We start from the raw sequence: 11,132 nt of genomic DNA, 5'->3' as shown, positions 1-11,132 counted from the left end.
AGCCCATCTTATTTGATGGTCGCACATTGCGTCACACAGCCTGGTATTCACAAGGCATCGATCGATCATCAATCACCTATATCATTCATCCTGCACACATCTCATCATCGCTCACCATCCTCATCATCCTCACATCCTATAGACTACAATACATGCAGTGACAGTATGCGTTTGTTTATTCCATCCAATGCACCCACTGCTGGTAGCCGGGCACAGTGGAGGGCTGCATGTTATGAGCGCCATAGCGCATTGGAGTAGATGGCATTGATCACAAAGCCCATTTAGTGTTCGCTGGCAACTGCGTTCGAAATGAGTCCCGTCTGGGAGAGAACAGAGAGGCGAAAGAAGAAAAATAAGTATGGGAATATGTAGGTGAGAGGGAGAGATGGAGGGAGGCGCGGGAGGATTACAGAGGAAGGGGAATGATGAAAGGAGGGACGGAGGGGAAGTGGAGGCAGGGGGATGAGTATGGAGGGAGGGGGAATTCAAACGAAGGAGGTGGAAAGAGACAGCGAGGAGGTGAGGGAGAGATGGAGGGAGGGACGGATGGAGGAGGGCGGATGTACAGAAGGTAAGGGAAAAATGAAAGGAGAGCGGGAGGGAGATGGAGGCGAGGCGGGAAGATGGAGGGGAGGGCAGGGGCATTCGAAGGAAGGGCAAGATGAAGGGAGAGGGGGAGGGGGAGATGAGGAGGTGGAGACGATGGGAGGGGGAGGAAGTACGAAGGAAAGATGGGAGGGAGCAGGAAGGGAGGAGGGAGGGAGGGGAGGGAGGGAGCATGGGAGGTGAGAGGGGACAGATGGAGAGAGATGGACGAGAATGGTAGGGTGCCGAGGAGCATTAAGAAGGAACAGGGGTGAAAGATTGAGGAGGACGGAGAGGAGGGAAGGAGAGGAGGGAGGAGGAGGAGGTGGAGCGAGGGAGGGAGGGGAGAAGAAGAGCATGGATGAGAATGAGGAGGTAGGCATTATACAAAGGAGGGAAGCATGAAGGCGACGGGAGAGGGAGAGGGAGGAGGAAGAGGAGGAGAAAGAAAAAGGAACCCAATTAGAACAACCTGTATCTAATATTTGAAACACCGTCTGCCTTTTTGAACTTTCACAACACCTTCTGCTTGGTCTCCTCCCACACCTCTTCCTCCTATCGTGTTTTTTTAAAATACACCTTGCATTAAAACATTGTAGTGTCTCATCTGAGCCAGATGATCTCAGATTCGTGTGCGCAGTTGCGTCCTACACATTGTAATAAAATGTGTCTCCACATTATACCTTTGATCTAAGGTACATGGACGCCGAAAACACTTTTCTCTATTCGGAAAGACTATTCTTCATAAATATCTTATCTTTCCTGCGGTATGAGGAAGAAAGTTGCATCATAATAATCACAAATATGCCACCTAGGACTCTTAGAATTATACTTTCATTGAAAGACCAATAATCTTAACTTCAAAACTGGCCAAAACATGGTGTTATTTTGAGAAGAATATAACATGGACAACCAGGTAGAAACGATATTTCAACCAATGTAAGAAATAAACTTTCCATATCGTTCCAGTACTAGTTACACCTTCAAGAAATTAAAATGTACACACGATACATGGTGCATTTTCAAAACACCTCCAGAGAAGGTGGTCAGGAAATAAGCTAATCAAGATCAAGAAATAAAAACAATGCAAACCTATATTGATTCAAATACACTGTCGACAAAATTGCACAATCAGAATGTGGACATGATCAGGACAACAGACGCATTTAAGAACCAGTATAAATAAACGCTGCTTCTCATCTGTTCGTTTCATTCACTTCCCCCTTTCATTTAGATACTGATCCCTTTTGAAGCATCCACGACCGGCACGATGTGTGTGTGTGTGTGTGTCTAAATGGTCCCGTGTGGCTCAGTTGGTAGAGCATGGCGCTTGCAACGCCAGGGTTGTGGGTTCATTCCCCACGGGGGGACCAGGATGAATATGTATGAACTTTCCAATTTGTAAGTCGCTCTGGATAAGAGCGTCAGCTAAATGACTTAAATGTAAATGTAAATAGGACATTGTGAATAACAAGAGCAGTGAGTCCCTGGCTGTGAGGATCTCATCCCATATACACTACATGACCAAATGTATGTGCAATTCCAACATCTCATTCCAAAATCATGGGCATTAATAGGAAGTTGGTCCCCCCTTTGCTACTATAACAGCCTCCACTCTTCTGGGAAGGCTTACCACTAGATGTTGGAACATTGCTGCGGGGACTTGCTTCCATTCAGCCACAGGAGTATTAGTGAGGTTGGGCACTGATGTTGGGCGATTAGGCCTGGCTCGCAGTCGGTGTTCCAATTCATCCCAAAGCTGTTCGATGGGGTTGAGGTCAGGGCTCTATGCAGGCTAGTCAAGTTCTTCCACACCGATCTCGACAAACCATTTATTGTATGGACCTTGCAATGTGCACGGGGGCATTGTCATGCGGAAGCAGGAAAGGGCCTTTCCCAAACTGTTGATACAAAGTTGGAAGCACAGAATCATCTAGAATGTCATTGTATGCTGTAGTGTTAAGATWTCCCTTCACTGGAACTAAGGGGCCCGAACCATGAAAAACAGCCCTAGACCATTATGCCTCCTCCACCAAACTTTACAGTTGGCACTATGCATTCGGGCAGGTAGTGTTCTCTTGGCATCCGCCAAACCCAGATTTGTCCGTCGGACTGTCAGATGGTAAAGCGTTATTCATCACTCCAGAGAACGCGTTTCCACTGCTCCAGAGTCCAATGGCGGAGAGCTTTACACCCCTCCAGCCAATGCTTGGCATTGAGCATTGTGATCTTAGGCTTGTGTGCGGCTGCTCGGCCATGGAAACCCATTTCATGAAGCCCCCGATGAACAGTTATTGTGCTGACGTTGCTTCCAGAGGCAGTTTGGAACTCGGTAGTGAGTGTTGCAACCAAGGACAGACGATTTTTACTCACTGCGCGATTCAGCACTCGGTGGTCCCGTAATGTTAGCTTGTGTGGCCTACCACTTCGCGGCTGAGCCGTTGCTGCTCCTACACATTTCCACTTCACAATAACAGCACTTACAGTTGACCTGGGCAGCTCCAACAGGGCAGGAATTTGACGAACTGACTCATTGGAAAGGTGGCATCCTATGACGGTGCCACCTTGAAAGTCACTGAGCTCTTCAGTAAGGCCGTTCTACTGCCAATGATTGTCTATGGAGATTGCACGGCTGTGTGCTCGATTTTATACATCTGTCAGCAACCGGTGTAGTAGCCAAATCCACTAATTTGAACGGGTTGCGCTAACCTTAACCCACATACTTTTAGATATACAGTGTATCTCTGTACCTTAGTATGTATGTATCAATAGATTCAGAGGCGGCACGGACTCCTGTGTTGTGTGTAGTGTGTTGTGTGTTTATGCGGGGTAGTGACAATCTATACCAGAGAGCTGCTGTGTGGTGTGTGTGTGTGTGTGTGTGGGTGTGTTAGTGTGTGTGGTACGTACAATTGTGTAGTGTGTGGTTGGTGTGTGTGTGTGTGTCTCTATCGTGTGCGTGTGTTGTGCTTGTGTGTGTGTCAGATATGAGATCATGAACTTTAAGAAGGATGGGAAGGACTTACTATGACTATAATTAACTAGGACTGAACAACAGTGGGCTGAAGATCACGATGACGAAATCTGCGGCCACCCAAGCCTGACACCATCATCAAATCATAGTCTGCAGCCCGAGACCCCTGTGACCGCGACAGCATCTCTTCCAATCGCATTAATGACACAGACACCAGTCCCTGAAGACACATCCTGTCTCATCTCTAGGGCCAGGAGGCTTGCAATGACCCCAAGACCCTTCCAGATTATCTCTTTATGTCTGATTTTTCCGTCCTGCATAGTTCTCCATCTAAGAACTATTCTATCCTTCTGCCCCAGCATTTCCCTGTATTGGGGCTTCTTCAGACTGAGCTGATGATGGTTGTAGTCCTCACACCTGATCCGTAAGGCAGAGTGAGCTCGCTGCTGACTCCTGCGTACTCCTCATGTAAGGATCGAATTGCGTTTCGTGTTTCCTGCATGAGTACACCTGTCCGAGCTTCGTGACCCTTCGATCTTGCCCTTCCTGGACCCTACCTTCATCTCCACATCGTGAGACGACTATCACACACTACCATCATGGCACACGACACACTACACTACACAGACACACACAAACACACACACAGCACACACAGCACACACAAACACGAAATACGCGGTCATACAGCAAGTCTTTACGAACTATGCCACCCAAACACGACACACACGGATTTACTCCTTTCCTTCAACCTCCTTTCTTTCCTCCTCTTGTTGGATTGAGAAGATGTGTGTGTTTGAAGAGTGCGTCCTTCATGTGCCCTGCCGTACGAACAATATTGATAGAGTGTGTAAGAATGTGTCGCTGTCAGGCATGAGCGATCCTGCTGCTGAGCGTAGGATCTGTCACGTAGCGAGTGGCGATCTAGCATGCGAGCATGCATGCCACTAGTCAGGTGCTGACTGTAGCGATCTCTACACCTGGTGACACGACTAGCGACTACATTGGCACTGACACCCAGCACGACCACAGTTCACCAGCACACATCGGCACGACAAACCATCACACACATCATACACTCAGTCCAAACACACAAACTCATTATCTCCACCATCACAGCGGAGATGCAGTGTGTCCAGCAGCGCTAGCGGTCACCTCACCATAATACGAGCTTACTCTATTCGGTGGACCCGCATCTATCAAACACATCCAGCTCATGCGCAACACCAAACCCTCACCAATCACAATCTAGTTCACATCATTAACATTATATCTTCATAGATATAACATCAAAATCCAGTCAAGCAGAGATGATGCTGAGACACAGAGTCCTTGCTACGATTCCCGCTCTCCCCGATCCTCCTCATAGCTATACAAGATGTGTACTGTAGATGTGTCTGCTCATCTACACATTTAGATTCTCAGTTCTCCTATGACATCACAGGTTGCTGCTATGTCAATACTGATTGGATGATCTATTTTTGGATGACACAAAAGGAGATGTTATCCATTCATTCCCATGACTATTACCTCATCTATACAGTCGATCTTCTCGCACACTCTCTGCTAATTTCTATTTGTCCCATCTCCACTACTTCAAACTAAGAGTCAGTAGTCCTTTCCCACATCATTCTTAAAGTAAATCATGATTCATATCGTCTATCACCAACCACAACAACACACACACACACACACAGCAAACACACCACACACACACACACACACACACACACACACACACACACACCACCAACACACACACACACACCACCCACACACACACACACACAACACACACACACCACCACCACACACCCACACACACGACACACACACAGGAGTCAGTGCAACTCCCTAAATCTAATACCACCCATCAAGATCATACATACTAAGGTACAAGATCACACTGTAGTAATCTAAAAGTATCGTTCCAAGGTTAGACTCAACCCGTTCAAATTAGTGGATTTGCTACTCACACTGGTTGCTGACCACCATGTATAAAAACTCGAGCACACAGGCCGTGCCAATACTCCAACTAGTCACCTCGATTGAGACAGTACACGCGTTCCACTAAGAAACTCAGTGAATTTTCAATCTGGCACCTCATACCGCGATGCCAACGGCCCGCCCTTTCCCAATCCCTCCGTTCGTCAAATTAACCTTGCCCTGTTGGACTCTGGCCCAGGTCAACACGTGAATGCTGATTACTCCTGAAGAGCGGAAATGAATGAGTAGTCTAGCAACCGGAGCTCAGCCGCCGAAACTGTAGCTCACACCAAGTAACATTACGGCCCCACCGAGTGCTGAATCGCCAGTGAGTTAAAAATCGTCATTGCCCTTCGCTTCCAAAACACGCCTCACTACAGAAGTCTTACCGAAACCTTGCCACTGGGTAGAACACAAGCGTCAGCACATATAACTAGTTCATACGGTTCTATCATGAACAACCTGTGTGTTACCATGACTGACAGCGCACACAAAAGCCCGTAAAGACTCACAACTGCTCCAATGCAAACATAACTGGAGGAGTGCTAAGTAGCTCTCGCCATTGCACCTCCCGAGCAGTAGGAAGACGCGTCGTTCCTCCTGGAGATGAATGAATAAACGCCCTTGTACCACCCGTGACAAGTCCGACGACAAATCTGAGGATTTGGCGGACATGCCAAGAGCAAACACCACTGCCCGAGCAAGCATAGAAACGCAACTGTAAAGTTTGTGAGAGGCATAATGTCTAGGCTGTATTCTTCATTTCGGGCCCGCCTATTCAACAGTAGAAGGAAATCTATAACACAACTACGAAACACCATACCAAATACAGTCTAACTAGATATTCTGTGCTCTCCACACCTCCGCACCATCTCAACACTCCAACAGCTTAACGAAAGGCCCTTTCCTGCCCATCGCCATCACACATAGCCCCCCGGCACAGGCAAAGAGTCCAATACAATAAACCAGTTGCCGATCGGTGGAACGAATTGCTAGCCCAGGCCATACGAGCACCTGACCCTCAACCACCCATCAAAACACCTTTTGGTGAATTCACAAACACGACTACCCACCGCAAGCGCACCCATCGCCCCAGCAACATCAGTGCCCAACCTCAACTATCTACTCCTTGTGGCTAATCGAACAGCACAGTCCCACCACACGCACGCCATTTCCAACACTCTAGAAGGTAACCTATCCCCAAGACAGAGATGCGAGGCGTTATAAGTAACGCAACAGAGCACGAACCAAACTATCACTATCTAATGCCCATGATTTTAGGAATGCAATGCTGGAATTCCACATACAATCACTGCTCCAACTGATAGGCAATACTGAATGAGATCCTCACACCCAGGCCCAGGCCTAACCAACCACACTGCCTCTCGATACCTATCACAATGTCCCCCTATTAACATTTACACTTAGTCATTGCTGACGCTCATTACCCAAGAGCGACTTACAAATTGGAAAGATTCCCATAACATATCACTCCTGCCCCCCGTGACCGGGAATGAACCCACAAACCCCAACTGCACTTGCACAAGCCCAGATGCCTACCCAACTCGACCACACGGGCCACCATTTAAAACACACCCACACCCAACCACACCCACACCACACACATACACCGTAACCGGCCCCCCAGAGCCTGAAGCTAACTAACCGTATCTCTCCAAACAGATCCGCCAACTCCAGACCACGCCTGATGAAGTTGCTCTTCCATTAGGAACGTCCAACCGAACGTTAGCCCATCTAAATGGTCGCATTTGCGTCACCACAGCCCCTGAACACAAAGCAATCATCAATTCTATCAGCACCTATTCGATCATCATCATCACCAATCCTCTCTCATCACTCAGCGCATCCTCATCATTCCTCACCATCCTATAATCAAACGAAATATCATTACGTAGGTTTGTTATCCCATCCAATACACCCAACCTGGTAGCCCGGCACATGACCCTTATCATGAATATGAAGCCCATATCCATGAGTAATGCAATTAATCACAAAATCCCATCTTAGGTCAACTGCAGCAATACTGCCCTTCGCAGAGACTCCCTCTCTGGAAGAGAACCAGATAGAGACAGGACAGGAAAAAACAAGATGGAACACTCGTAAAAAAAAGAGCGATGAAAGCATGAAGGAGGCAGCATTCAGAATGAAAACAGACACGCTGAAGTATGCACCGCAAGAAAAGCGAATCTGGCATGGCATGAGGAGGTAACATTGGAGGCGAGGGAGGAGACGAGCAGGAGACGCGTAGAAATTACCAAGAAACGGAAATCGGAAGAAGCAGGAAAAATCGAACAGAGGAGGCAGCACGAAGGGGGCCAATAGGTAGTCATGCCAAGAATTAATATAGATAGCACAGCTATTAGGTCATCCTTAGAGTCGAGAGCAAAAACCCCCCCCCCCCCAGCTTCCTTTACACTAAACGCTAGCGTTATTCCCTCTCCATCTCCTCCTCCATCTCTCTCTCCTCTCCTTCATCCTCCTCCTCACCACCCTCTCTTCAACGTCGCCCTTCACCCCTCCTCCTCTCGGGTCATCTCTCTCTCTCTCTCTCACCCTCCCCAGCACCCGCCCTCTCTAACTCCCTTCTCTCTAGCCTCTCAACTCCTCGCCCGCTCTCTCTCGCGCTGCTGCGCCCTCCTCTCTCTCGCGACCCTGCGCGCTCTCCCGCGTATCTCTTCTGAGGATCTCTCTCCGGACTCTATCTCATCATGTTCCGGACATGCCATTACCTCAGTGACATGGGAACTCTTCTCATTGCAAGCTCTCTGTCTCGCTCTCTCTCTACGTACGTCGTCGTCTAAGAGCGCCGCTCTTAACTACCCCACCGTGAGCGAGACCTCTCATCATTGGTCTAACGGCTCTCTCTTCTCCTCTCATGGGCCTCACGCTCTCTTTCCTCTCCCTCGGAGACTGCCGTTCTCTCTCCCTCTCTCTCCTCCCCACTCTGACATACTCCCTCCTATATTTCCTATCTTTCGGAAGATAAATGAGGTCTCTCGGTTCAGAGCGCTCGCTATTCTTTCGCCCGCCCACCATGGGAGAGGGTCGGACCAGTTCGATACGTAAAACTGCCGGGATGTAGGGCTTCCATAGAAGTAGGACTCCAGTTATTACTAAATGAACAAAAGAGGGAAGTGAGTGGTAATGAACGAACAATGTGAGTGAGACAGAAAAGCCCCGTTAACACTGGTTACAGACAAGTGTCGTCTGTTTCACTGTCATGAGTCCACATTCTGATTTGTCCCACACTTGTCGAACAGGATGTAGACAATCAAAAATCAAGTTGTTATCTGATTGTGATTAGATATTCACTGACCACCTCAGGAAGACAGTAGAAGTTGGGCCGGAAGATGCGGATTAGGAGGAAGAGGATCAGTACGGAGATGGTGAAGAAACAATTGGTCACTGTAAGAAGAGTATTGTGAAAAAGAAAGGAACAGAGGCTCATTACTGACCTAGGAAGGAGAGAGAGTAAATGTAAATTAAGAGGAGGGCAAAGTGCGAGACGGATTGTGCAGCGAGAGGACGAGGCCGAGGTCGAGTGACGGATGAAAAAACAGCACCGCAACTGCCAAGAATTAATCGATTCTTCACAAGAACAACACCTATGCATATGAATAGACCACTGTCTACATACGCAGAGGAATGAAAAAGGAAGCGACTATCTATAGTAGAAGATGTAAGCCGATAGAAAAAATGTCCCTTACGCGTTGGGAGAATGGAGAGACATGGAAGAGTACGCTATTACATGAATCAGGAAGGATGGAAGATGATATAATAGTGAAGCTACATTTATTAACCATGTTTGTAACCAACAATCTGATCATCTTGATCAAATGACGACAACAAAGCAAGCTAACCAGCCAGAAGAAGGTCAGAGAGACCAAGAGAAGAGAATTGTCGAGGATGTAAAGGTCAAAACAACGAGGGACGTATAGAAGTAGCAGGTGGTTGCGAAGTGAGGTGGTGGGCAGAGTAACGAGTAATACTATCCCCTGCCCGCCCCCAACCGCCCCATCGCGCAGCGTCGCAACGCTCGCCCGGAAGACTTCCAAAAATCCGGCCACGTCCCCGCCCAAAGCCCGATAACTAAATGAGGACGTTGGTGAAACGGTAGTGGCAGCCCACAGTCGTAGCTGGACTGGCGCGAGGAGAGGGACGCCGGAAGAAAGAGAAGGAGGCAAGGGGAAGGGGGCGAGGGCGGAAAGAGACCAAGGACCTCACAGGGCCAGTCATGACAGAAGACAGTCGAGTGTCCTGAGCCTCACAGCCAAATCGTGACAAGAAGACAATCAGGTTCCTATCCTCACAGGCCAGTCGTTGGACAGAAGAGAGTCAGCTGAGGCTGATCCTCACGAGGCCGATCGTGGACAGAAAACAGTCAGGTGAGCTATCTCACAGGCCAGTTCGTGACCAGAAGACAGTCCATTCCTATCCTCACAGGCCAGTCGTGAAGAAGACAGTCAGTTTCCTGAATCCTCACAGGCCAGTCTGACAAGAAGACAGTCAGTGTCCTGAATCCTCACAGGCCAGTCGTGACCCAGAAGAGGCCAGTCATCGTACAGAAGACCAGTCTGACAAAAGAGCCCAGTGTAACAGAAAAGAGGCCATCGTGACAAAGACAGCTTCAGCTGAGCGTTTCCATCAAGTTCTGTCCCTCTGCTGTGGTACCTGGTCCACTCTCTGCAAATAAACTGTCTCACAAGACACAAAAAAACAAAACACCAGTTTGACGATAAAATCTTTATAATAAAAAGAAGGCCGAACTTTACGGCCATGATCCATGACGAAAACCTGCCCCCTCCACGATGTCATAAAGCTGACCCCCAGATGTTCCTCACCTAGACCAAACACACAAGTAACACTAAAGGTCGTCTGTATCAGGAAGCCTGATAGTTCCCCTGCCGTTTTAGTTTCCCTGTGATGGTGGCTGAGACTTAGAGCCCCAATACACTGGCTTCCATCTTAGAGCTCCACCAATCCGTCTCTGAAGCAATAAATATATTTTTTTGAGCCGTTGTAACGTTTGCCCCAGATACGAGAACATCTGAGTATACTGTTCAGGTAGTCTCGGCACTGCTATGGCAGGGGATTTCCTCAGATCGCGATTAGGGTGGGAAAACGTCCACCTGTATGGATGAGAGAAAGAGAGGAGATGAAGGGGAGGAGGGCAGGACAGAGGGCAAGAAGTGATAAGAGGAGTCCCCAGGAGGGATGGAGGAGAGAAGGAAGAAGAGAGAGGAGAGGGGAAGAGGGCCGAAAGGACCGGCCGCGAAAAGAAGAGGTGAAGGGTCGACGAGAGAAGAGGACCCGGATAAGGAAGGGAAAGGGGAGGAGGGAGAGGACGAGGGAAGGAGGGAGAGGGTAAGGAGGAAAGAGAGGCGGAAGGGGGAGGACGAGGGGAAGGGGAGGAAGGGAGAGTGAGAGGGGAAGCGCGAGCGGAGGAAGGAGAGTGTGACGAAGGGGGAGATGGTGGAGAGGGACCAGGAGGAAAGAGAGGGGCAAGGGTGTGATGGAAAAGGGGAAGGCGGTAGAGAAGGAGAGAGAGAGGGAAGACGGAGGTAAG

At 48.7% G+C, this 11,132-nt stretch overlaps 1 pseudogene; it reads left to right on the top strand.

The window, feature by feature from the left end:
- The first annotated feature begins 425 nt into the window (after nucleotides 1-425).
- The window catches only part of LOC112077933 (metabotropic glutamate receptor 5-like), a 23,495-nt pseudogene continuing 12,788 nt past the window's right edge, over nucleotides 426-11,132 (top strand).

This window comes from Salvelinus sp. IW2-2015, unplaced genomic scaffold (assembly GCF_002910315.2).
Source record: "Salvelinus sp. IW2-2015 unplaced genomic scaffold, ASM291031v2 Un_scaffold5062, whole genome shotgun sequence".
Lineage (NCBI taxonomy): Eukaryota > Metazoa > Chordata > Actinopteri > Salmoniformes > Salmonidae > Salvelinus > Salvelinus sp. IW2-2015.
Note: the sequence above shows the minus strand (reverse complement) of the source record. Positions and strands in the feature narration are given on the sequence as shown.